Source organism: Tachyglossus aculeatus, chromosome X3 (assembly GCF_015852505.1).
Source record: "Tachyglossus aculeatus isolate mTacAcu1 chromosome X3, mTacAcu1.pri, whole genome shotgun sequence".
NCBI classification, from domain to species: domain Eukaryota; kingdom Metazoa; phylum Chordata; class Mammalia; order Monotremata; family Tachyglossidae; genus Tachyglossus; species Tachyglossus aculeatus.
Window position 1 is genome coordinate 4,806,836 of NC_052099.1, and position 25,458 is coordinate 4,832,293.

General features: G+C 43.0%; 1 long non-coding RNA gene across 1 annotated transcript in view; it reads right to left on the reverse strand.

The window, feature by feature from the left end:
* Nucleotides 1-657: 657 nt before the first annotated feature.
* The window catches only part of LOC119948702, a 52,311-nt gene continuing 27,510 nt past the window's right edge, over nucleotides 658-25,458 (reverse strand). Inside the window, exons 3-4 of the long non-coding RNA XR_005457039.1 lie at nucleotides 24,185-24,305; nucleotides 658-781 (exon numbers count right to left, since the gene is read on the reverse strand). This is a non-coding gene — a long non-coding RNA (uncharacterized LOC119948702). The remainder of the gene's footprint in view (nucleotides 782-24,184; nucleotides 24,306-25,458) is intronic.

A 25,458-nucleotide genomic window follows, 5' to 3' on the forward strand; every position in this document is an offset into this window, starting at 1 on the left:
ACGCAGGGAATGTGTCCGTTTATGTTGTACTCTCCCAAGCGCTTAGTACAGTACTCTGCACACAGTAAGTGCTCAATAAATGTGACTGATTGACAGTGTCCTGCAAGTCTACCTGCCTGTTGCACTCTTTGCCCCAGTGGGAACAGAGGTGGAGGGAGAGAGGGATGATATGAAACAAAATAGAATGAGAGATTGTTTTAGTTTCTCTTTCTCTCCCTAGAGTGTAAGTTTCTGGAAGGCAGGTATCATGTGTACAATCTCTATTGTTGTGAGATTGTTGTGTACTATCTCTATTATTGATGTCACACAATTGTCAGCTGTGTGACTTTGGGCAAGCTTCTCTGTGCCTCAGTTACCTCATCTGTAAAATGGGGATTAAGACTGTGAGCTCCCTGTGGGACAACCTGATCACCTTGCAACCTCCCCAGCACTTAGAACAGTGTTTTGCACATAGTAAGCACTTAATAAATGCCATTATTATTATTATTGTTCCCTCCCAAGTGTTAAGTACAGTGGCCTGCACACAGTGCACAAAAAATGTTTGATTGATTGATTGATGAGAAAGTGCAGGTGACTACACAAACCACCATCACTTTATTTGGCACAGTCCTGAATTCTTCTTGTCAAAATCCCTGCAGTGACAGGTCAACGGTGCCCACAGAGCTTGCTGCTGGAGGTCCTTAATCACAAATCTATATGCAGAGGATGCAAGAGGGTGGGTCATCCATCGTTGAGCTGATGCAATGGCCGGTCCGTATCCCTCCCTCATGGCACAGAAGACCTATTAAGGGAGAAAACGATTCCCTAAAATTTGTTCACCTCTACATGAACTGACTGACCAGTTGCAGCCAAAGTTGGTGTGGTGAAAATAAAGCCAATCCAAATGGCACTGTTCTTACTGTGCTAATGAGTAATCAGCCATTTATCACAAATACTGTGTTCCAGTTGACCACAATGAAACCTGAATGCATCCATACTCCTGTCACTGGTATCTAATAATAATTGTGGTATTTCTTAAGCACTTACAATGTGCCAGGCACTGTACTAAGTGCTGGGGTGGATACAAGAAAATTGGGTTGAACACAGTTCCTGTCCCATGTGGGACTCAGTCTCAAGCCCCACTTTCCAAATAAGGTCACACAGCAGACAAGTGGGGGAGCCGGAATTAGAACTCATGACCTTCTGACTCTGAGGCTCATGCTCTAGCCACTATGCACTTCACAGATTATGCCATCACCTGGGAGTAAGAGAGACAGGGTCCCATGGCCACAGGGACAGCCTGTCCGTTGTTTTGTGGCCAGCAGACCAAGAAAGGAGCCACTGTCATCAGGGCACTTGCCATTGCTAGTGACCTATGAAGAAGCTCAATGGGTGAGCTCTTTCATTAAGACAATGAAAAAGATATAATAAATCATTTCATTCTAGTACTGTAAGATGTAGACTTTGAGTTCATTTCTAAACTGTAAACTCCTCCCTAGACTGTAAAATCACTGTGGGCAGGAAACATGTCTACAGACTCTGTAATATTGTTCTCTCCCAAGTGCTTATTACAGTGCTCTGCACACAATAAGTGCTCAAAAATACTACTGATTAATTGAATGATTCTACCCTAGGGCTTAGTACAGTGCCTGGTACTTAAGTGCTTAAATACCATTTAAAAAAAAGTTTTGTTTGAAAGAAATTCTAAGAATTCCTGCAGAGAGATACCCTTTCATACCTGCCAGTCAACTACTCTCCCCATCTTTTAAAAAAATGGCATTTGTTAAGCACTTACTATGTGTCAAGAACTGTTCTAAGCACTGGGGGAGATACAAGCTAATCCGGTGGGACATAGTCCATGTCCTACATGGGGCTCACAGCATTAATCCCCATTTCACAGATGAGGTAACTGAGGCCCAGGGAAGTTAAGTGATTTACCAAAAGTCACAGCAGACAAGTCATGGAGCAAGGATTAGAACACATAACCTTCTGACTCCCAGGCCCATACTCTATCCACTAGGCCACTATGATTCTTCAAAGCTCTACTAAAATAATTTCTTCTCTCTGATGTCTATGTTGCCTGTCCTCTCTGCACTTCCAACTGTGACCTTTGAACATTTGATATTCACCCCACCCCCAACTCCACAGCACTTATGTGCATATCTTTAAATTATATACTATCATTTATTTCTTGATTCAAATCAGTGTCTGTCTCCCCACCCTAGACTGTAAGGTCCTCATTCATTCATTCATTCAATCGTATTTATTGAGCACTTACTGTGTGCAGAGCACTGTACTAAGCGCTTGGGAAGTACAAGTTGGCAACATATAGAGATGGTCCCTACCCAACAGTGGGCTCACAGTCTAGAAGGGGGAAACAGAGAACAAAACAAAACATATTAACAGAATAAAATAAATAGAATAAATATGTACAAGTAAAATAAATAGAGTAATAAATACGTACAAACATATATACATATATACAGGTGCTGTGGGGAAGGGAAGGAGGTAAGGCGGGAAGGATGGAGAGGGGAGAGGGGGAGGAGGGGGAGAGGCAGGAGGGGGCTCAGTCTGGGAAGGCCTCCTGGAGGAGGTGAGCTCTCAGTAGGGCCTTGAAGGGAGGAAGAGAGCTAGCTTGGCGGATGTGGGGAGGGAGGGCATTCCAGGCCAGGGGGATGACATGGGCCGGGGGTCGACGGCGGGACAGGCGAGAACGAGGCACCGTGAGGAGATTAGTGGCAGAGGAGCGGAGGGTGCAGGCTGGATGGAGAGCCTTGAAGCTGAGGGTGAGGAGTTTCTGCCTGATGCATAGGTTGATTGGTAGCCATAGACAGGGAACGTGTGTCTGCTAATTCTGTTGTACTGTGCTCTTCCATGCACTTAGTACAGTGCTCTGCACATAGTAAGCACTCATTAAATACAATTGATTGATTGATTGATTAGCCCCTCATTTCACTACCCTATTAACCCTCCCTTCCACAGCTCATATGCACTTGGATGTGCACTCCTTAAGCACTTTGAAACCCCACCATTAGCCCCACAGTTCTTATGCATGTATCTTTATATTTCGCTACTTATTTTTCCTCTAACTTGCTTTAATGACTTTCTCTAAGTTCCTTGTGGGCAGGGATCATGTCTAACACCTCTATTATAGTGTACTCCAGAGCATTTAGTACAGTGTCTGAACACAGTAAGACCTCAATAATTACCACTGATAGATTGGCTGATATAGGGAGTAGAAGGCAAGGATGGGGTAAATACAACAATATCCACATGAAGCTTTTAGTGCTTTCTGTGGTAGCACTACTGGATTTCAGAGGTGGTTTCTTACAGATCTCTCACTTGGACATAATGCTGCAAATATTACTTGGTTAAAACATCTATCTCTCCCTGCCACTTCCAAGTATTCTGAAGGACTTGAGTAGTGAGGAAAGCCAATTTCAATTTAGCATTACTTAACGGCAGATCTATTTTACATAAATAGAAGATTTCTAACCTGTTACCCCAGCTAGCCTTTTTGCTGAACAAGATGTGAAAGATAACACCTTGAAAATGTTTTCCGCATTTACACAAAATAAACATCTAACTTTAAATGTTATTACTGGTGCATGTTTACATTGATCTTTGAAGAAATAGCTATTTTAATTGTGTTTTTAATCACTGTTCTTTAACATGTTTATATTGTTTTGGTCAATTTTTTAAGATCTTGGGAATCTTTTTTGTGCTTTTTAAGTGCTTTCTTGGCTTAACACTATTAATGGAATCAATTGATAGTGTTAGCCTAGGGTAGGGCCATAAGAAGGAGATGTTTGTGTGGCAGTTAGCAAAAATATGGGAGGAAGCCAAAGTTTATTGGACAGGATATGAAGGTCTGCCTTAGCAGTGAGAGAAACTGAGGCACAGAGCAATTAATTGACTTGACCCCAGGTCAGACAGAGGCAGAGGCAGATATAATCCAGGTTAGGAAGAAAAAAAAAACTCTACAGACCACAACTAGTTTCATTTCAGCATCACAAGTTGGGAAAGTCGGCACAAGTTGCTACAGCTTCACCCACAAATCACCGTACTTTTCAGATCTGTGAAGCTCAAATGGGCTTCCCAGCTCAGGACTGAGCTTGGCACTCTCCTCCCTGGGTTAGCAAAGCTGATTCATGGAGTGTAGGGGTGGGGGAAGTTAACACTAATGGAATAATAATAATTGTAATATTGGTGGTATATACTATGTGCCAGGCACTGTACTACATGGGCTGGGTACAAGCAACTCGTGTTGGACACAGTCCCAATCCTGATTTTACAGAGGAAGTAACTGAGGCCTCCCAATCCTCATTTTACAGATGAGGTAACTGAGGCCCAGAGAAATGAAGTGACTTACCCAAAGTCACACAGTAGACAAGTGGTGGAGCAGGGATTAGAACCCATGACCTTCTGACTCCCAGGCCCATGCTCTATTCACTATACTATGCTGCTTATCATGGGACCATGAAGCTAATCTGACTATATGGGCAGAAAGCCTCCTGTATGGCAAATTTCCCCAGATTATTTGTTTTAGAGTTGTCTTTACAAAGTAATTATCCCTTTCTAAAGTCTAGTAGGGCTTGATTTGGGCATTGCTAGCAAAAAGGGATGGGGTGGGGTGACGAGGCAAGGAAGGCCTCCCACTGCAAAGCTACCCCCCCCAAAGACCACCCATTTACCCCCAATTTGGGGGAGAACAGCATCTACCCATTTTGCCCCAATTTTCCTGGAGCCAAAAGCCTTGGTCCCAACTACTCATCTAATAATAATAATAATTTTGGTATTCGGTAAGCACTTACTATGTGCAAAGCACTGTACTAAGTGCTGGGGTAGATACAAGGTATTTGGGGTTGGACACAGTCCCAGTCCTACATGGGGCTCGCAGTCTTAATCCCCATTTTACAGATAAGGTAACTGAGGCACACAGAAGTTAAGTGACTTGCCCAAGGTCATACAGCAAACAAGTGGTGGAGTGGGATTAGAACCCACATCCTTCTGACTCCCAGACGCATGCTCTATCTACTTGACCACCCCCACCTCCCTCTGCTCTGCTTCCAGTAAGGAAAAAATTTATGGGTTTTTCATGAGGATTTGTGGGGAAGCAGGAGAAAAGCTGACAGCTCCAATCATTGAGCAGAGGCCAGAGAATATTTTCTGATTTCCTTCCCACTTGTTTGCAGTTTATCGGACTTCCAAAGGTATTGAAACTCCACCAGGCTTTCTCCCTTCCATCTCAAACTCCAGCAGTCGCGTCCAAACTGTTCCACCACACCAGCCTCCCACAGTTTCAGATATCTCTTTTCCCAGCATTTTTGCTTATACTACGGAAAGAGCACAGGACAAGTCAAGAAACCTGGGAAACAGAGGGCCTGCTGTCAAGAGAAAGAAGATTCAGTGAGTGCTGACTACACATTGTATGCACCCTCTCAGATTCAAAACCAGAGAGGATTGCAGACTGTAAGTACACTGTGGACAGGGAATGTGTCTGTTTATTGTTGTATTGTACTCTCTCAAGCGCTTAGTGCTTTGCTCCACACAAAGTTGGTGCTCAATAAGTAGAATTGAATTAATTGACATGGGGGACAACAGGCAGATTTTTCCCACTCATCATATCCAGCCTTGGTGTGGTAAACACTCAATAGGCAGATTTGCCCACCAATCAAATCCCGCCTGGGAAAACCAGAGGAGGGGATGAGGGGGGAGTCAGATCATAAACCAATGTTTGAAATGGAGGAATCCAAACAACAAAGACTTTCTGGAAGGCTTTCACTGTTGTGAGAGCCACTGATTAGCAAACCCTTAACCTACCATATACCAACACTAATGCCCAACATTGCAGCACCACTTTTTGACTCATTTGTAAGGCTGAAGCAAAATGAATAAAAGGCAAATGAGCTCCCTCCCCATGTTCCTGAAGAAAAAGCTACTAAACAAAAGGAACAGAATGTGTTGAGATTAGCCAAGCTTGGATCTGACTGAAATTTGGAAAACATCTAAATTGGAACACCTGGTTGGTGGGAAGAAGTAGGTGGGGACATGGCCAATTCCTGACAGACAGATAACTCCATAGCTGGATATGTGAACACAGAGTTGGAAGTCAGGGGGATCTTTTCCAGTCCAGCTTTCGTCTATGTGGCACCTAGGCCGGCCACTCTGATGTTTCACTGAATCTGGTCACCCAAATTGGTCATAAGGATATTAATACATGCAATCTTGACTGCTTCACAGAGACCACGTGCCAGCAAACACTTAGTTGTTTTTTTTTTTCTTAAGTCAATTGGATACTTGAGTCGCTGGAGAAAGGAGCCAATTGAGGTTTGTGTTCTATTATTATCATCACAGATCAGCAGTTACAACGATCACGTTCTGAGGAATGAGGAATCAATCATTTAGTACATGTACCATTTTAAAATCTCATTAAACACTGATTTTATGTTGAGGAAAATTTTGACATTTGATATTACATTTCCATTCACCATGTGAGCTCTGCCTCCAGCATTAATCACATTCCTGGCCATTTCTGGCACAAAGAATGCATGTGTTTTCTGACATATGTTGATGTTGGATTTATAGTTAAGATACTGTAAAGATTAAGTGCTCCCCTTAGAATGAGCAATTTAGAAAGCACATAGCTATTTCCTATTTCCTCTCGTCTTAACGTGATGATGGCACAGCCAAAAGAACACAGGTATCAGTGCATGGAACATCAGTGAGTGTGACCTTACTATAAATAAAATGCTGCATGTAGAAGCTTAGTTGAATTATGGAGCAAAATACAAGACTGGAACCATTTTTTTCCTCATAGTCCACGGCTAGAGGAAGATGCTAATTACCATTTAATTTGGAGGAATTTGATTATAAATGTCTCTAAACTCAGATTATTAAACTCATTCAATAGAGCAGCATCATAAATTCAACTCCTTTCAGTATGCTGTTCCTCTGGAATCTGATAAAACTTCTCTCCAATGACCTGGAGTTTCTATTTTCACATTTTTTGGGGTGGTGTATTTACTGCCTGTGAGAGATTAAGACACTCCATTGGCAGCCGTATAGATAATAATGATAGTTGCTTAGCGCTTACTATGTGCCATGCACTGCACTAAGCACTGGGGTAGGTACAAGATAATAAGGTTGGACACAGTCCCTGTCCAAGTGGATCTCACAATCTAAGTAGAAGGGAGCAGGATTTAATCCCCATTTTATGGATGAGGAAACTGGGGACAGAGACGTTAAGTCACTTGTCCAGGGTCATACATCAGACAGGTTCCAGAGCTGGGGTTTTAACCCAGGCCCTCTGACTCCCAGGCCCATGCTTTTTCCACTAGGTCTTGCTGCTTCTCAAGAGAGATAATGTTTGATACATTATACTACAAAGAAAGGCAAACTTCAGGTGTGTGTAGTATGGAAGGAGATCTCTGCTGCATATCAATCCATCATTCATATTGATTGAGAGCTTGTTGTGTGCAGAGAACTGTTCTAAATACTTTGGAGAGTGCAACAGAGTTAGTAGGCATGATCCCTGCCCTTAAGTACCTTAAAATCTAGCTTACAATCAGAATCTTCCAACACTCATTCATTCATTACTCATAGGCCCATTTTGATAAACAAAGGTTAATATTATATATTAGAAAATAAATATCTGCCAGAGGAATGTACAGAATAGAAAACCCAAGTTAAAATAGCTACTGTATTAGGCTTAGTTTTCCACCAATATTCTTTTCCCCAAATCTTACACAAACACATGCACACCTTTGACCCACGCCCTGCCCTCAACTACAATCTCATGGTTTAGTTTAATTTTTCATCAAAATGTTCTGATTTCTAGCATATGCTTTAAAAGGGCTTTAGCTGGCAGCTTGGCAGTGGGTTTAATGGGTTGTTTATGCTTTCAGTTTAAATGTTTCTCGATCTGAAAGGAACAAGATAAATAGCCCTATCGTACAATGACTTTCATTTTCCCGTGGTTGTGTGTCGCTTTATACTGGTGGGAAGGCAGACGAGGTCTTTTCTTCAAGTATGTGAAATCAAATAGCTGAAACACATGTGTTTAAATTTATTTTGAACACAGGTTCCAAACCCAAAGCAAAATGGAAAAACTATTCTGTGTGGTTTTTAAAGAAAAATGGCAAAAATCACTTCTATTTCTTAATCCCTAGCACAACCACTAAATCTCCAAACTCACATGAAAATATTTCTGAAATCGGTTACTTACATATTTTGGTTTCTTTCATGTTCGTCCCCCATTTTCTTGTTTAATGCTGTTGTAGTGCATACATACATGCACCGAACAAACCTTCCTTCCAACTGCTCACCTCTAGAGTGGCTTTGAAACTGTTTTTTTGGTTTTGTTTTGTTTTGTTTTTTTTAACCTTGGGAATGCACCTGGAAAGAGACTGATTACAGAAACGTGCTTAGGTAGTTTAAGAAAAAAGTCTAAATGGGCTTTCTTAGAAAAATTCATTTCCAAACCAAGATTTTTATAGGACAATGTTTGTACCAAAAATATGTATTCTAACAATCCAGATTCCCAGGTAAAACCCCTATACATACACAGGCATGCATTTTGGGGGGTTTGTGGGGTTGGGGATTGATGCATCATCCACTTTTTACCGGATATCTTAAGGATGGTTCTGTGCAATGTTGTTTATTAAGTAGAATTAACAAGGTAAAATGGTTATGTTCTTTTTCTCTGTGTGGGCTGACAGTTCAGGGAACTGGCATGTCCCTATTTCAGAATTGAAGTAAACCATAGAAGTGGGTGGAATAAAAGGCAGAGGCCTCAGTCCATCCAGGCCCTCTCCCTTCCAGACCATCCTGTGAGATCTACTCTGCAGCCTCTATCGGAATCAGGTCTTACTGTCTTTTAGGATGAAAATTCATCAGCTCACCCCATCCTACCTCACCTCACTGATCTCCTACTACAGCCCAGCCTGCAAACTCTGCTCTTCTACTACCAGCTTACTCACTGAACCCAGATGTCATCTATCCCATGTCCTCCACATAACCTAGAATTCCCTCCCCCTCCATATATCCAGACCATCACTCTCTCCACCTTCATAGCATTATTAAGGTCACCTCTCCAAGAGGCCTTCCCCAATTATGCCCTCTTTTCCCTGGCTCACTCTCCCTTTTGCATTGTCTATGCACTTGGATCTGTGACCTTTGTACATTTGATATTCGCTCCAACCCCACAGCAATTCTATATGTAAACTTAAATTACATATTTAGAGAAGCATATTTGGAGAAGCAGCGTGGCTCAGTGTAAGGAGCACGGGCTTTAGAGTCAGAGATCATGGGTTCAAATCCCAGCTCCACCAATTGTCAGTTGTGTGACTTTGGGCAAGTCACTTAACTTCTCTGTGCCTCAGTTACCTCATCTGTAAAATGGGGATTAAGACTGTGAGCCCCCTGTGGGACAACCTGATACCTTGTAACCTCCCCAGTGCTTAGAACAGTGCTTTGCACATAGTAAGTGCTTAATAAATGCCATTATTATTATGTTGTAAATTATTTATTCACTGATATTAATGTTTGCCTCCCCCTCTAAACTGTAAGCTTGTTATGGGCAATGAATGGCCTGCTATTTCTGTGGTATTATACCCTCTAAAGTGGTTAGTACAGTGCTCTGCACATAGTAAGCACTCAGTAAATACCATTAATTGATTGGCCCACTTTACATTTTGGATGAATCCTTATCATATAAATAAGTCAAAAACACCATGCTAACTGTAATAACTGTACAAGTCAGACAAGTTTCTCAGCTGAAATATTACATGAAGGTATCAATTAATACTGTGTGGACCATTCCCTGTAACGATATGAATGAGCAATGTGAATCCTGTCAGAGTTACAGCATTCACTCGAGAAATGTGACTGTGAAGCCAAGTCCCAGCTGGAGGCCATTTTAGTTTTGCTGTGAACTATGGAATTAAATCTAGGTGGAGAACACAGCCCTATCAGAAACGCTGATTTCTTTTAGCACTGGACTGAGGGGAAATGGGGTCAGATTTTATCCACATCCTCACAAACTTGTGAAAAGTTCTGCAATCAGCCTTCTGACTTGTATAAATGGATTCAGAGGCTTTATGAATAAGTTTACATTCACTACATCCAAGGCAGTTATAAGTGAAAAAATGAAAATATTTTATATTTATAGTAATGAAATGCATTACAGTGGAAGAAAGGAACACTCACATTCTTCTTCTCACTATGAATACTGGCCATTCTACCCCATTCCCATTCTGTCTGCAAAGTGAGTTCACTGAGGGCCTGTGACACTGGGGGTGATTTCATGGGTCAGGAAAAGGCTGACCCAGAGGGACCAAATCTGGCATATCACCCATTTATTGAAAGCATGGATTCAACTAGCAGGATTCAGGTTTGACTATTTGGACATGACCTTTGAGCCCCCCACCCTCAGTCCCACAGCACTCATGTTTGTATCTATGAGTTATATTTTATAAATTATTTATTTATATTAGTGCCTGCCCCTCCCTAGAGACTGTAAGCTTGTTGTGGGCAGGGAACGTGTCTTCCAATCCTGTTATAATGTACTCTCCCAAGAAGTTAGAACAGTGCTCTGCAAACTGTAAGTGTTCAGTACATACCATGGATTGATTGATTGCAGGAACCTTTTGGATGTAAAAATTTGTTAAGCCAAACAAAGGGGTATTGAGGAGGCTGTGAGACCTTTTTCCCCTGAGTTTTTTCTTAAAGAGACTTGGCTACCCTCTACAGTATAGCCCACACAAAGACTTATCAGAAGACTTTGTCAACTAAAACCCAAACCCTCTGGATTTACATATTGAACTCAAAGGGGATAACCACAAGACCCCTGGAAGCTGGACTTTAGCCCTCTTTTTTGGTAACCAGATTGATACATAATACTCCTTATGGTCTTATTTTCCAGCTTAAACTGTATATCCCTTGAGCCCTCTATTGAATAAATAAATGAAGTTTGCTGTAGGGGTGGCTAATGTTGAATAATGTTAGCTCTTCTCTGGGTAATTTTATATGGATTTAGACCAGTTGTTCTTGTTTGGTAATGACGACTTGATTCTCACATTAAATTTAGTAGCTTGATAAAGGGTCAAAAGATGCAAGCCTGCAGAATCTAAAATTACCTGTTTTTCTGAGCAAGACCCTGCTAAGACTTTCTCTTCTTCGGGTGAAAGGAAAGGACCCTGGTTTTCTGTTTGATGGCTCCCCTGGGTAACACATTATTCTTCATGTATATTCTGATGTAATAATAATAATGGCATTTACTAAGTGTTTACTATGTACAAAGCACTGTTCTAAGCGCTGGGGAGGTTACAAGGTGATCAGGTTGCCCCACGAGGGGCTCACAGTCTTCATCCCCATTTTACAGATGAGGGAACTGAGGCCCAGAGAAGTGAATTGACTTGCCCAAAGTCACACAGCTGACAATTGGCGGAGCCGGAATTTGAACCCATGACCTCTGACTCCGAAGCCCAGGCTCTTTCCACTGAGCCACACTGCTTCTCAAGTAGAAGTGAAAAGAACTTAAATATAATTTGTGCTTCAGGAATGAACATTCTCTAGAAAATTCCAATGCACATATTCTCATGTTGTTAGGTTGCACATAAAGAGATCCTCAGGAGGACAAATGAAGGGCACATCTCTTGTTAACAAGAGAAACAGCACAGCCTAGTGGAAAGATCATGGGCCTGGGAGTCAGAAGGACCTGGGTTCTAATACTGACTCTGTCACTTGTCTGCTCTGTGATCTTGGGCATGCCACTTAACTTTTCTGTGCCTCAGTTCCCTCATCTATAAAATGATGGTTAAGACTGTGAGCACAGTGTGAGATAGGGATGGTGTCCAACTGATTATCTTGTATGTACCCCCAGTGCTTAGTACAGTGCCTGGTAAATAGTAAGTGCTTAACAAATGTTTAACAAATGGCTGTTAAAAAAAAACAACCAAATTCCCCCCAAAAAGAACTACTTCTCTCCACATGCTTTGTCCACAATGACTTGTGCTCTGAAAGGGTGAAGAATCTTTTTGTCCATTACTGCAGGCCCTGCAGATCAACATAGCTTAGAGAAGAGCCTTTTGACATCCTCCTATGGAAGGGCAAATTGGCCTAGTGGAAAGACCATGGGACTGGGCATTAGGAGATTTGGTTTCTAATCCTGGCTCTCCCACTTGCCTGCTGTGTGACTTTGGACTGGTCACCTAACTTCTCTGAGCCTCATTTTCCTCATCTGTAAAATGGGGATTAAATGCCTATTCTCCCATCCCTGACCTCATTTGCTCCCACGGCTTCAACTATCATCTCTACGCTGATGATACCCAGATCTACATCTCTGCCCCTGCTCTCTCCCCCTCTCTCCAGGCTCGCATCTCCTCCTGCCTTCAGGACATCTCCATCTGGATGTCTGACCGCCACCTAAAACTCAACATGTCCAAGACTGAACTCCTTGTCTCCCTCCCAAACCCTGCCCTCTCCCTGACTTTCCCATCTCTGACGGCACTACCATCCTTCCTGTCTCACAAGCCCGCAACCTTGGTGTCATCCTCGACTCCGCTCTCTTGTTCACCCCTCACATCCAATCCGTCACCAAAACCTGCCGGTCTCACCTCCGCAACATTGCCAAGATCTGCCCTTTCCTCTCCATCCAAACCGCTACCCTGCTCGTTCAATCTCTCATCCTATCCCAATTGGATTACTGCATCAGCCTCCTCTCCGATCTCCCATCCTCCTGTCTCTCCCCACTTCAATCTATACTTAACGCCACTGCCCAGATCGTCTTTGTGCAGAAACGCCCTGGGCATGTTACTCCCCTCCTCAAAAATCTCCAGTGGCTACCAATCAATCTGTGCATCAGGCAGAAACTCCTCACCCTCAGCTTCAAGGCTCTCCATCACCTCGCCCCCTCCTACCTCACCTCCCTTCTCTCCTTCTACAGCCCACCCCGCACCCTCCTCTCCTCTGCCGCTAATCTCCTCACCGTGCCTTCTTCTCGCCTGTCCCGCCATCGACCCCCGGCCCACATCATCCCCCAGGCCTGGAATGCCCTCCCTCTGCCCATCCGCCAAGCTAGCTCTCTTCCTCCCTTCAAGGCCCTACTGAGAGCTCACCTCCTCCAAGAGGCCTTCCCAGACTGAGCCCCTTCCTTCCTCTCCCCCTCGTCCCCCTCTCCATCCCCCCATCTTACCTCCTTCCCTTCCCCACAGCACCTATATATATGTATATATGTTTGTACATATTTATTACTCTATTTATTTATTTTACCTGTACATATCTATTCTATTTATTTTATTAGTATGTTTGGTTTTGTTCTCTGTCTCCCCCTTTTAGACTGTGAGCCTGCTGTTGGGTAGGGACTGTCTCTATGTGTTGCCAACTTGTACTTACCAAGCGCTTAGTACAGTGCTCTGCACACAGTAAGCGCTCAATAAATACGATTGATTGATTGATTGATTGAAGACTGTGAACCTCATGTGCAATGAGGACCATGTCTGATCTGCTTATATTGTACCTACCTCAGTGCTTGCAAATATTAAATGCTTAGCAAAATTATTATTTTTATCATTATCACTCCATTACTGAGAGGATCTTGTTGAATAGGGTCCTGGACAGAATTTCCTTGGTAAAGTAGAAGAATCGCTCTAATGTAAAATAGAAAATTTAAGCCTCTTTCCTCCCAGATGAATTTGAGAACCTTGTGCCTTCTAAAGACCTTAGTACAATTATTGTAAAAACAAAAGGGAAAGGAACAGGAACCCAAAGTGAATCCTTCCCCTAACTGGGATGAACTTCCAAACCACAGAAAACTCAGACTTCAAGAGGGCTCCAGAGGTGGACAGGGAAGCTTGGGGAAGTTAAGACAGCCATACATTCACCAGCTCTGATTCCAGAGTCACCTGGAAACTTCAGCTATCTCACTTATTTGGGGCTTTTCCCTTCCACCGTGGGATGAAATTTCAGAAAAATTCCCATTATGAGGAAATATGTCGGAACCAACAACTTTCCAAGTACAGTTTTTCCAAGAGAAACAGAAAACCACCCACGGGGTGGAGCTGCTCCTCTGAGTCCCACCTCAAGGCTAATTTCCTTCTCTCCATTTCAGGATACAGAGGGGATGCTTACCTGCTGAGGAAGTCAGGTGGTCAATGCCACAAACTTGGGTTGGTGGAGGGGTAGAAGGAGGAAATGCCAGAAAACAAGGGGAACACCTTTCTGAAAAGAAATTTACCTGTATTTGCCATTTCTACTACAATTCCAAGTTACCTGCTTCCACGATAGCTGGATGTATTTGCTAGCAGTTTCTAGCTGGCACAAAAGAAGGCTTCTTTCCACTGCCAGCAGTTGCCCATTATTTGCTCATAACAATAATAATAATAATTATGGTATTAAGTGCTTACTATGTGCCAAACACTGTTCTAAGTGCTGATCCTTCACCTCCTCATTCTTTACACGTGTATCCCCTCTGACATTCTTGTTCCAACCCCACTCCTAAGCACCAGTCAGCTGAGAGCCTAATACCTACTCCTAAGCCTTTTTCAAAAAACATGCCCCTGAGGGGCTTTCCCTTATCTCAGCTGCATGACTCCCTTCCAGCCCTCATATTTCCTTAACAGCCAACTTCCCCCCAAACCACAAAATTAGGGCAAGGTGGAAGGAATAGCAGTGATAGTCCACCACCCTAAAGCTTTGGGGCCCCCAGCTGTGTGGGCTAAACCAGTAGGATGTAGCAGAGAGATGGGCAAAATGACCTTTCTTTTAATGGTACAAGGAGTTTGCTTTTTGGGGGGTTTTTTAATGGTATTTGTTAAACACTTACTATGTGCCAGGCACTGTGCTTAGTGCTGGGATAGATGCATCATGGGGTAGTGAATAGAGCACGGGCCTGGGAGTCAGAAGGTCATGGGTTCTAAACCCAGCTCCACCAATTGACTGATGTGTAACCTTGAGGAAGTCACTTGACTTCTCTGTGCCTCAGTTCCCTCATCTGTAAAATGGGGATTGAGAGTGTGAGCCCCATGTGGGACAGGGACAGTGTCAACCAGATTTGTTTGTATCCACCCAAGCACTTAGTACAGTGCCAGGCACACAGTAAGCACTTAAATACCACAATTATTAAATACAAGATAATCAGGTTGACACAGTCCCTGTCCTGCAGACTTAATACCCAGGGGGCAGGGCAACCATTCCATTAATTATGGCTGCAGCATAGAGGTAGAAACACCACTGGGAAGCTGGAAAGAATGTTTTGGATGGATCCCACTATGAAGACTAGATAGGGAAGATTCGTCTAGCTCTGCTGGACCTCATATTTAGTATTATGACCACTTGCATTGGGAGTTTAATTAGCTCCAAATGTGAATGCACTAGGCTCAGAATCGGCAGGGCCTTGGGTCTGCCACATCAACCTTCTTTCCCCTCATAGTAGTTGACCTTGTCAAAGAAGCCTCCACCAGGAATGGGGGAGATGACTTCCAGAGAGAAGATGGAGGAGATGGTGACGGCTAGTGCTAAGTAGTGGGAGCCAACAAAGAAAAAGAGTTAAATTGGTGTGTTTCTTAAAAAGAAGCTTTAACCAAAATGGAAGCAGTAGGGGCTTTGCTTTGATGGTACAGAGCACTCACCTACCTCACTCTCCCCTCTGTATCTTTTTATGGCATTTGCTAAGCACTTATTATGTGCTTACTGTATCATTGTTCTAAGTGCTGGTGTAGACACAAGATAATTAGGTTGGACACAGTCCATGTCCCAAATGACGCTCACAATCTTAATCCCCATTTTACAGATGAGGTAACAGGCACAGAGAAGTTAAGTGACTTGCTCAAAGTCACACAAAAGGTAAGTGGAGGATCCAGGACTAGAACCCAAGTCCTTATGGCTCCCAGCCCATTCTCTATCCACTAAGCCATGTTGCTTCTCCCATCTATTTATCCTCTAAGGCCAATATCACTTGCTTTATCCAGAGCTTAGTACAGCACTTAGTACAGTGCCTGGCACATAGAAAGTGCTTAAATAACATTATTATCATTAGAAAATATAGTAACCTTCATCATCAATACTTACTGCAGGTCCACTGGGGGCAGAACACTGTTCTGGTGACTGTGCGCAAAGTGCTGACTGGGCATTTGAACATACAATAAAAATGAAAGACACAATCTCTGGACTTGAGAAGTTGGTAATCCATCCAAATGTCCCAATTTTCATTGTTCCAAATGGTTCAACCCCTTACAGTTTGGGATAGCCACATGTCCAAGAGCAGGGAAATCAAGGAGAAATTCAAGGAATGGAGACTCCCCAGATCAGGCCCTGTAGTTGCTTCCAGCTTAAAGACAGATCATAGAGGAGATGATGTTTTGCCAGAAAGGTAAGTTGCAGAGTTATTTAGAGTTGGTGGGGAGGGGAGCGAATAGAGCAGGGCTGAAGAAAATGTGAAGGGGAAAAAACTTGGTTAAAGGACTCAAAGGTGTGGCAGTTTGCTTCCTCACTTATAGGATATTTTGCTAAACTGAGTCACACACAAGGGCGTATGGCAACAGAAGATTGAGAATTACTTCTCTAGGCTTCATACCATGTGAAAAGGAGCCCCTCTCTCACCTAGTCAATCCATATGAGAAATGCTAATGAAGCAATAAGGAGCTGATTTCTGATTTAACAATAATAATAATTATGGTATTTGTTAAGTGCTTACTATGTGCCAGGCACTGTACTTAGTGCTGGGGTTTCAATCTTCTCTTGCACTCCTTTTCAAGTCCCACTAGATTGTAAGCTCCTTGAGATCAAGGATCATGTCTTCCAACTCTATTGTATCATACACCCTGAAATACTTAGTACAGTGTCCTGCAAGTTATAAGCACTCAGTACCATTGACAAAATATTAGTTGCCGCTCTTCATTTTGTCTGGGGAAATATTCCTTCTCAGCTTAAATACAGCTTCCATTCAGATCCTGGTCTAGCTTCCAATTTTATTCCTTTTGAGTGCCCTGTTTAGCAGAGGGCTTGCTAATTCTGTTTTTCATTCAGGTTGCAGTCTCAGACATCTGAATCTAATAGCTAGATGTCTCAGGAGTCATCAGACAATACTGCCAGACTTGGTGTGTCAGTTTCTCTGTAGTCCCATAGTCTTGCTGGGTCCTTTCTAGTTGTTTCCAGAAGTGACCTAAGCTGATTGAGAAGCAGCATGGCCCAGTGGAGAGAGTACAGGCTTAAAAGTCAGATGGACCTGGGTTCTAATCCTAGCTTCACCATTTGTCTGCTGTGTGACCTTGGACAAGTCACTTAAACTTCTCTGTGGTCCCGTTTCCTCATCTGTAAAATGGGGAATAAGAATGAGAGTCCCATGTAGGACATGGACTTTGTCCAACCTGATTAGCTTATATCTACTCCAGTATTTAGTACGGTGCCTGGCATAAAATAAGTGCTTAATATCATTAAAAAAAAAAAGTGGTGGCCACTGCAGTGAGCACTGTTTTTTTCCCCAGCTATGTGGCTCCATACTGCTGCAAAATCTGAATCCCTAATTTAAGTCTTGATTTCTGAGGAAAATTGATCTAGATATAATACCTCTTTCCCCCATCTTTACTTCTTCTAGCTTCTATCCTTGTTAATCCAGACTGGACTGTTTCATGTAGTCTTACTATTGGCTCCAGTAAGTTTCCAAGATGGAAGAGCAAGAAAAGTTTGGACAATAGACAGGTCCAGTAGGAAGAGAGTTCCAAATGTCCTTTTCTGTTGAAAGGCCAACCCTCTGAACTCATGAACAGGTTTTGTCAACTTCTCTGTCTCATTTCAGTCAATATCTGTGTGTGCCTAGGTAGAGTAGATGTAATAACAATGAGATATGAGCATGACAAACAGCAGGTCAATGGAGTTTGGCATCAATCCATAGATGTAATTTAAATTAATCCTCATTTAGCACCATGTGACTATGTAGCTGATTCAGTGAGTGAAACAGACCATTCTGCTGGGATGCTGCTAGGGGAAAGTGGAATCTCATCTAGCTTTTCTAACAACCAATTTAAATTGCTCTCTTGTTAGCCTGATGTGCTGTTACACTAGGCACTATTCTTGCCTGCACAGAGCATGAACATAGAACAGAGCGTTCCATTAATGAACTCATATTTTACACTGCAGCATTGTAAATTATTGACATTAATTAGATTAATGCTGTGCCATGGTGCACTAAACTTTCACCTCTGGAGACTTGGATTCAGATCCCAGCCCTGATCCTCACAAGTGAAAATGAGTTTGGCAGCCTTGCCCAGGCCTGGTTTGTGCATAGCAGGAAAACCACCAGCAAATTCAGGCAGTTGGCCAGATTGTATGGGGTGTTGTAGATTAGGCATGAGGTTCACTGGCAGAGGCTGGCAGGGAACCTTTCATTAGAGTTGCCTCAAAGCAATCCTTTCAGCCCTTCTCTTTCAAAGGAACAAAATTCTCCCATCACCCTCCCACCCTCCAAAAGCTTAAGTTGTTCCGTTGAGCCTCTCCATTTCACCACCACACTCTTGCTTTGAATAACTAGTTCATCCCCGGAGAGAGCAACACTCTTCTGCTATGGGCCAAAATTAGATTCAGGCTGTCAGTTGTTTTATGTTCTCAAGAGAAAATGATGAGTTGCCATTTTTTTTTCAAATCCCTTCAACTTCCTTTTCTAAAAAATAATTCTGTGTGTGTCTTTCCATGCCTCAGAAACTTTGCCCATTCATCTCCACCTCAGAGACTCCTCACCATCGGCTTTAAGGCACTCCCTCTCTCGTTTCTAATTCATCTCCCACTATAACCCAGCCCGCAAACTTAACTCCTCTAACACAACCTGCTTACTATGCCTTGATCTCATCTCTCTTGCTATCAACCCTTTGCTCCCTCATGCATGCAACTCCCCTCCCCCTTCATACCCAACGGACCATCATACTCCTCATCGTCAAAGCCCTATTAAAATCTTATTTTCTCCAGGAAACCTTCCCTGACTAGCTTCTTATCTCTCCACCCTATTTTCCCTCCCTTCTGCCTCATCTATGAATTTAGGTCTCTACCCCCTGAGCACTTCAATACTCTCCCCACTCTCATAATAATAATGGTATTTAAGCACTTACTATGTGCCAAACACTCTTCTAAGTGCTGATGTAGGTACAAGGTAATCAGATTGTCCCATGTGGGGCTCACAGTCTTAATCCCCATTATACAGATGAGGTAACAGGCACAGAGAAGTTAAGTAACTTGCCCAAAGTCACACAGCTGACAAGTGGCAGAACCGGGAACAGAACAAATGCTATGTACATGTCCTAATACTACACTGCTTCCCCTATCTGCAATTTATTTTAATATCTTTCTTCTCCATTAGATTGCAAGCTCCTAAAGGGTGAGGATTGTGTCTATCAACGCTATTGTACTCTCCCAAGTGCTTAGTACAGTGTTGTGTGTACATGGTAAGTGCTTAATAAATGCCACTGATGGATTTTTTCATGTCAAACAATAATAATAATGATAATAACTGTGGTATTTGTACTAAGCACTGGGGTAGATACAAGATCATCAGGACCCACACGGGGCTCACATTCTAAGTAGGAGGGAGAACAGCATGGCCTAGTGGAAAAAGCATGGGCCTGGGGGTCCGAGGACCTAGGTTCTAATTCTGGCTCTGCCAAATGCTTGCTGTGTGACCTTGGATAAATCACTTAACTTTTCTGTGCCTCAGTTCTCCTGTTCTCCTTCCTACTTAGACTGTGAAGCCCATGCAGGACAGGGACTGTGTCCAATCTAATTAACTTGTATTGTATCTACCCCATCACTTAGAACAGTGTTTGACACATAGTCAACACCAACTCTCTCCTCGACCCCCTCCAATCTGGCTTCCGTCCCCTATATTCCACGGAAACTGCCCTCTCAAAGGTCACCAATGACCTCCTGCTTGCCAAATCCAACGGCTCATACTCTATCCTAATCCTCCTCGACTTCTCAGCTGCCTTCGACACTGTGAACCACCCCCTTCTCCTCAACACACTACCCAACCTTGGCTTCACAGACTCTGTCCTCTCCTGGTTCTCCTCTTATCTCTCCAGCCGTTCATTCTCAGTCTCTTTTGTGGGCTCCTCCTCCCCCTCCCATCCCCTTACTGTAGGGGTTCCTCAAGGGTCAGTTCTTGGTCCCCTTCTGTTTTCTATCTACACTCACTCCCTTGGTGACCTCATCGCTCCCACGGCTTCAACTATCATCTCTACGCTGATGACACCCAAATCTACATCTCTGCACCTGCTCTCCCTCCCTCCAGGCTCGCATCTCCTCTTGCCTTCAGGACATCTCCATCTAGATGTCTGCCTGCCATCTAAAACTCAACATGTCCAAGACTGAACTCCTTATCTTCCCTCCCAAACCCTGCCCTCTCCCTGACTTTCCCATCACTGTTGACGGCGCTACCATCCTTCCTGTCTCACAAGCCCGCAACCTTGGTGTCATCCTCGACTCCGCTCTCTCGTTCACCCCTCACATCCAATCCGTCACCAAAACCTGCCGGTCTCACCTCCGCAACATTGCCAAGATCTGCCCTTTCCTCTCCATCCAAACCGCTACCCTGATCGTTCAATCTCTCATCCTATCCCAATTGGATTACTGCATCAGCCTCCTCTCCGATCTCCCATCCTCCTGTCGCTCCCCACTTCAATCTATACTTAACGCCACTGCCCAGATCGTCTTTGTGCAGAAACGCCCTGGGCATGTTACTCCCCTCCTCAAAAATCTCCAGTGGCTACCAATCAACCTACTCATCAGGCAGAAACTCCTCACCCTCGGCTTCAAGGCTCTCCATCACCTTGCCCCCTCCTACCTCACCTCCCTTCTCTCCTTCTACAGCCCAGCCCTCACCCTCTGCTCCTCTCCTCACTGTGCCTCGTTCTCGCCTGTCCCGCCGTCGACCCCCGGCCCACATCATCCCCCTGGCCTGGAATGCCCTTCCTCCGCACATCCGCCAAGCTAGCTCTCTTCCTCCCTTCAAAGCCCTACTGAGAGCTCACCTCCTCCAGGAAGCCTTCCCAGACTGAACCCCCTCCTTCCTCTTCCCCCCATCCCCCGCCTTACCTCCTTCCCCTCCTCACAGCACCTGTATATATGTATATTTGTTTGTATGTATTTATTACTCTATTTATTTATTTTATTTGTACATATTTATTCTATTTATTTTATTTTGTTAATATATGTTGTGTTTTGTTGTCTGTCTCCCCCTTCTAGACTGTGAGCCTGCTGTTGGGTAGGGACCATCTCTATATGTTGCCAACTTGTACTTCCCAAGAGCTTAGTACAGTGCTCTGCACACAGTAAGCACTCAATAAATACGACTGAATAGTAACTGCTTAATAAATATCATTTAAAAAAAATTGAATGCTTCCCCTGCCCCTACCCACTGTCATTGTCATGCCTTTGTGAACCAGGAAATTCCCCCAAGATCAATTCCCTAACTTGGATTGCATCTCCAAATCCATTTTTTAAATGCCTTTGTAACACATTTCAGTTCTGTGAATTGTGAGGCACGAAGTTCTAACTTTGAAGTCACTCTCTAGTATTAGTTGGCCACTTAGGGAGTCACTCTTTCATTCTTCTCGGAAATCATTTTGTGTCTTACTTCTTAAGGTTGGTGGCCCAATGAAGAGGGCCTAATTTACCTCTGGAATTTGATTGGGGCACTGGGAGCAATATGGCTTATATCACATTAAGAAGGAGCTACCTATAATAGACGAATGTGTGCCCTTACTCAGCTGTGGGAGTCTCAGAGGCTTGTAGGCTGGCCTAGACACATTTAGAAAAATATACAAATGTCCCAAGGTTGGAATTGTCTTGGATAAACTGACCGGCCTAATTTCCAAACCCCAGATGCTCCCACTAATTTTAAATTCTTGGACTTCCACATCCAGGCTGGAGTGTGCTCAGCTGGTACTCAGTTTACATCTCTCACCATGTTAGTGCTTGTGGTCTGGTCACCCCAGAATCCTGAGGGTCTTTAAATCTTCGGTTCCTCTTCCTCTGATCCCTCCCCACACTTATTCTCATGGTTGCTAAGAGGCAGAATGTTTAGAACTGGCAATTCAATATCATGATTTTCTACAAAAACAATACAATCAGCTTATTAATAGTTCATGTAGAATGTGGGAGCTTTCTGGGAAGAGCAGAGCACACCTCTGCAGTTATATTATCTGAACCTTTCATTCCCTATTTGGTTTATCCCAACTAGATTCTGGTTCTGTTCCTTAAAGCTTTAAAGTTACAGAGTCTATGTATGTTGGAAGCCATCTGAATTCTAATACCCCTAATCAATCATATTCACTGAGCACTTACTATGTGCAGAGCATTGAACTCAGCCCTTGCGAGAGCCCAACACAACAGAATTAGACATAAATCCTGTCCCTCATGGGTCTCACAATCTATCCATTTTACAGGAAACTGAGGCACTGAATGGTTAAGTGACTCGTCCAATGTCACAAACAGGCCAATGATGGGTCTAGGACTAGAACCCAGGTCTTCTGACCCTCAGCCCCAAGCTCTTTCTCCTTAACCAACACTGAGGAATGCTTTCCAGTAGTGGCTGTTCTCCAAATACTCCATTTATTATAGACAAAGGAAAGTCCCAACTTCTAAAGAAGAGGTAGGGAGATCATTTGTTGTCTGGAAATTTATGTTAAATAATTCTGGCTCCTGATATGACCCAATACTAGACGTTCAGCCCCCTCTCTCAAGAAAAGATGCTATCTTCTGCTTTGGAAGAGAATGTTCATGACACAGTTTTGTTCCATACTGACTACAGGACTTAAGCAGAGCTTGTTTATTATAGTGGTGATGACTTTATCAGGAGCAGCCTGATTACATTTTTAGGAAAGGTTTATTCTGCTCTCTTTCAAATCTGTATTTATCTAGTAAGTGCAAACAGCGAGTATTCCAAGGGGATTTGCTTGCAAATTCATTATATCTAATAGAAATGCTGTTGGGAAATTTGGCTTTGGCAGTTTACCTTGGTCAGGTCAATCCACCTGTGTCCCAATATTAACCTTTAATTGGAATCACAGTAGTAGAAGCAGTAAAGAGAGGAGGCATTTACTCTCATGTAGTAAATACCATACCAGTGGTATTCATACCAGTGAACAGCAACACAATTCTCTCTGCAGGGAAGCCCTTTCATCTAATCACTTGGGGTGAATGCACAGAGTAAGCACATAATCCCATTCTACACCTCAGTTTTGAGCAGAAAAAATATGTTCATCTTGAAAAAGAATTATCAATAAAGTTACTATGGCAGTACAACCACATTCTAGTTCCTATGAAGCTAATTTCTTTAGGCAAGGAGTGTATTTGTTGAGGGGAAAGCAAGCAATTGAATAAATGCATAGATTTAAAAAACTAATGAAGTTACAAAATGTGTTACTACACTTGATTTGGACTACAAATTTTGGGGGGTTAACAGAACTGCATTAGAATTAAAGCTTTTCCCCCTGGATACTGCTTTGCTGATGGATTGTGGCATTGATATATTGGCACGTCTGAGCCAGAAGTTAAAGGTGCCTCGGGGGAGGATATCAACTGACCTATAAAGTGGAACATGTGGTTTTCTTTACAAGACTTTTGCCCACTAAACTCTTAAGTTTTCCTCTTTGCAAGAAGCATCCATGTTTAGCTTATTTTTCACCCATAGGATTCCAGAAGTTCCCAAGAATCCCCTTCAAGCAAAACTCTGCCAGTCAGAGAATGAATAACAATACTCTTCATCCACTCTATTCCAACATTATTGAAAGGAATCAACTAATACCCCCAGGAGACAAATGGAAAGAAGCAATGTCTCTATTTTCAAAATCAAGAAATCAAACCCCTGAGACACTTGTTCAAGATAAATTTGTACAGGTGACCAAACTCCTGTGGGTTCAAGAGGCAATGACTTCCAAGGGGGAAGGGACAAAAAAAGTTGTGGAGAGAATGACAGACTTTAGATCCCAAGCAGAGTGCCTACACCCCCATCCCCCCCCTACCCCGCCCACCACACACACACACTCCTCTCAAAGCCATAAACCCAAGCCTCAATACCTTTCAGAACCCCAATCCTGTCCCTTTCATCCTTATTGGGCCACAATCTTTAAGGCAGTGATCCTGATCTGCTTCTGACTCATCACTCATCACCCTTGGCCCAGTCTCTCCATGGGCTGAGGATCTTGGTTCCTTGTTCACTCACCCATCCACCAGAGCTGTCCTCTCTATCACCTCTGTAATCTTCAAAGTTCACGGCTGTTGTCTTTCTCAAGCTTCTCCTTCCTCCTCTTGCTCTTCTACTTATTTCTGGGGATTTAGGCATTCTGGAAACAAAAATGATCACATGAGTTGTGCATGTGCCTCAGACAACAGAATCCAAAACAAAAACATGACTGGAAGTATGTCATGCATCCTTTGATATAAGCACAAAGCTCACCCCAGTCTCCCCAACCCAAAATGCTTAAAGCAGTTGATGAGATAGACCTCTGAGTACCAGGATTCTCCTAACAGAATCAGGACATTTAGTCACCTCACTAATAACAAAATTCATCTTCTGGGTCTCTGGGGTATGGATTTAGTCCTGTAAACTATAAAACTGAGTTATAGTTTTAAAACTATTAACCTATACATTTTAACCACTCAGTGCCTCAGCTTTAGAGTTTAAAAAATTAAATAGCATTCATGAGCTAATTATTAGAATTTAGAAGAATTCTCAACAAACAGTGATAGATCAATCCTAATTGAAGGATGGGACAGGACTAAAGCAGGGGGAAAATCTTAAATATTCTGGTATTAACACGCAGGTATTTTTTTTTCCTCTTGTGGAAAAACTACCCTTCGGGAATCAGTGGCAGGGCTATGAAGAGGAACCAAAATTTTATCTTTTTGAGTTTTTTTAAAAAAATTCGACCTTTACTGATCTGACCACTACACCTCATCTTTCTACTTGAACAGGTCACCAATAATACAAACCAACTAGCCAACAGGTTGGAGCTAAGCATAGTTGGGGCACAATAGTTCTATCAGACAGCAGAGGGCACTGTTAGTACATGCCATCCCAAAATACTGAACAAAATTAAGGGCCTTGCAATGGACAGGACTAATTTTTGCAGATTGCAAAAATCTGCACCACTGTTGTGGTGTATTTGCTGCTGTTGCAAATGACATGTCTGCCTTTTGACAGACCATTTCAATTGAATCCATTTTTTTCCCTTTGACTCCCATTGCAAAACAATAATCACAGAGAATTGCAAAATCCTAGGGCCAGGGGACACAGCTGATAGTACCTTTTCTGATTATAAGAAAAAAACTAGAAGGAAAGGGAACCCAAGCTTCCAGAATTCTCCAGAGTAGTCCAGCCTGATTGAACAAGACCTCCAGAAGTAATGCAATACACTCTATGACCCAGGCTAACATTATACCTCAAAACTGTACCTCTAACTGAGAAACAGCTCAGCCTAGTTGAACAAGCACAGG